Here is a 2,845-nt window from a genome sequence, read left to right on the forward strand (position 1 = left end):
GTCTCTCTCCCCCTCCCTTCCTCTTTGAAATCAATAAAAATATATTTTAAAAGAAGAAGAAGAAGAAAAGAAAGGTAGCAACTCTACTGTGGCGAAACCTGGCAGATACCAGCTCAACCAAGTGGTTAAGGTTAACATCATTTGAAATGTCATGCTCACAGGTGAACCCCCATACGATGCCATGAGAAAGGCACTTCCCCTCTGGGGTGTTTTCCCCAAACCCCAGTCTAGCCATGAGAAAACATCAGGCCCAAACCCAAATGGAGGGGCATTCTACAAAATATATAACCAATGCTGTTGGGTGTTTCCTTCCCACGTCCCGCGTGGGTCAGGGTTCAGGAACTGGAAGCAGAGCTGCACACAGATGAATATGAAAAGACAAGAGATAATTTGGAATATTGGGGGACCAGGCGGGCAAGTCCAACTCAAGGGGAAGGACTTCCTCCCGTGCTCAGGCCTCACCAAGCTTTTATTGATCTGGGATGCACCCCTAGCATAGCCCTTAGGCAGGCGACCCCATTAACAGGCAGACTAGCCCATCAGCAAGGATTTACATAATAATAAATGGGAGAGTAGTTTCAGCTACCACTGTCCTGACAAACAGAGGTGGCGTCTAACTCCGACCTTTGACCTTTGCTAGGGCTTCAAAGGCACCCAGCCTTGCGGGGGGTGGGGGGGGGGTTCTCTGTCTTTGCTTATCAGATAGTGAAGGCAATAAACTGTTTCCCACAAATGCTCTTCACAAGTGTCAAGGGCAGGAAAGAAGGAAAGCCTGAGAAACTGGCACAGACTGGAGAAGACGAGGAGACGTGACAAGTAAAGCGCTCCTGGTGTCCTGGCCTGGGTCCTAGCACAGAGAAAGGACATCGGTCGGGAAATCTGAAGGAAGTCCGTCGTTGAGTTAATAGCCCCGTGTCATGCTGGTTTCTCAGCTTGGATAACTGTACCATGGCACGATATTGCCATTGGGGGCAGCTGGAGGAAGGGTCTGAGGGGACACTTGTGACTGCTTTGAAGAGGGGAGTGGTAAGACGTTGAGGGGCTGGGTAGGAGGCTATGGATAATATCTCCAATGTGTAGACTGCTTTGTACCCAGTGCTTCTGGGTGCTCTCACCAAAACTCATCTCAGTTTGATGATTTTTCTTTACTAGTTTTTGAAAGCCTGCAAGGGGATTGGGAAAAATAGGTAGCCGGACTTGGGAGTGGCAGAGTGGGCATGGAGACAGCTCCAGTGGACGGAAAAACTGAGAGAATCGGAATACAACAATAATATGTCCTGATTGGCTCATTAAGTGTAACAAGCATACCATGCTAATCAGGGAGCTCAGTGGGAAGTATATGGAAACTCTCTGTGCTACTTTCTCAATTTTTCTGTGAAATTAAAACTATTCTAAAAAATAAAGTCTATTTAAAATTTAAAATAAACCATCGCCCCGCCCAGGCTCCTAAAGTAAGCAGAGCACAGAGACTCACCGAAGGTTCGGCAGAGCTGCCCTGGTTTGGCTCCGAGGGACTGGTGAGGGTGCCCAGTGGGACAAGTGGCAGGAGCAGGGAGATGATGGGAGGACCTGCAGGAGAGGGCACAATTAGTCACCAGAAAACAGGAAAAGGAGGCAGGTGGGAGAGCAAATGAAGGAGGCCCTGCACGGCAGGCCATTTGTGTTACTTGGCTGCCTGCCCCACCTCCATGCCTCCCACCTGCTCCTCTTCCTCCTGCGCCTCTGGCCCTCTAACAGACTGTAGATCCTGGATGCCCCGTCTGTCCCACGGGTCCCTTCTCCACTCTTTTCCACCCTGCCCTGTGCCTCAGGGGACTTCCTGCCGTTGGCTTCCCTGGGCCTGGCCAGTGGGAGGCATGCGCAGTGCTCCAAGGAGAGAGGGGAGGGGCTGAATCCTTCGGCTCCTTGCCCACCTGTGTGCCTCACCTGGCCAGGTCCCTCTCGCCGAGGCCGCAGGTCCCCTCACTGGGTTCTGGTGACTGCCCCTCCTCCTGGCCCGTCAGGCCTAGGCGTGGGTGGTGGTTCCACGGTGGGTAATTCTTGGGCGCTACACCCTTCCTTGTCGGCTTCCCTGAAGTCTGCCTAGGTCTTGGTAAACCCTCCATTATTCAGCTCCTCTCCATTACCCAATGGAGTGCGTCATCTGTTTCCTGATAGATCCACAACTGATAGAAAAAGTGACTCATTATGTTTATTGTCTATGGTTCATCTTTTCTTTCAGAACATAAGCTCCATGAGGGCAGAGATTTTGTATGCTTCCTTCACTGCCGTGGCACTCGATACATATGTGCTGAGTAGATGAGTGAATGCTCATTTGATCTGGACTATCTCATATGGGTCATGTGGCAGAGGCTGCAGGGCTGTCTAAGGGATTCCTGAGTGCCAGGCGCATTCTCGAGCTACTGCAGCCCACTCTGCCCCAGTAAGAGCGACTCAGTGGCCGGCCTCAGCTGCTGCCCTCGTCCTGGGGAATTGCAATGCTGGGCTTTCTGGCATTCTCTCTCTTGCACTCAAACTTGGCCATGTGTGCCTTGCTTTTATACATTTACATGTTCATTTCCCTGCAAACTTTCTGTTTCTTGGATCATAGAGTTACAGTGTTCTCACCAGGCCCTTTCAGACTTGCAGTTTACAAAAGAGCTCTGGCCCCGAGCCGAGGGAGCCTCCAGCTGCTGACTGACCCTGCCTGCAAAGTCAACTTGCAAGATACGCCAATGTCCTAATCCTCTTCCAAACCACGCTAAGTAGGTTTTATCCGGTGACCTGTAAAACCAAATTAGTAAAGGGACACTTCATTCCAGCTCGCTGGAGAGCTTCTAAAATCTCCGAGAGAGCCAACACAGCA

The 2,845-nt window shown here is 51.0% G+C and overlaps 1 long non-coding RNA gene across 1 annotated transcript in view; it reads right to left on the reverse strand.

Moving 5' to 3' along the window:
• Positions 1 to 1,524, reverse strand: part of LOC106727457 — a 13,262-nt gene extending 11,738 nt beyond the window's left edge. Inside the window, exon 1 of the long non-coding RNA XR_001363650.1 lies at positions 1,475 to 1,524. This is a non-coding gene — a long non-coding RNA (uncharacterized LOC106727457). The remainder of the gene's footprint in view (positions 1 to 1,474) is intronic.
• Between the last annotated feature and the right edge of the window lie 1,321 nt (positions 1,525 to 2,845).

This window comes from Myotis brandtii, unplaced genomic scaffold (genome assembly GCF_000412655.1).
Source record: "Myotis brandtii unplaced genomic scaffold, ASM41265v1 scaffold112, whole genome shotgun sequence".
In the NCBI taxonomy this organism is placed as follows: domain Eukaryota; kingdom Metazoa; phylum Chordata; class Mammalia; order Chiroptera; family Vespertilionidae; genus Myotis; species Myotis brandtii.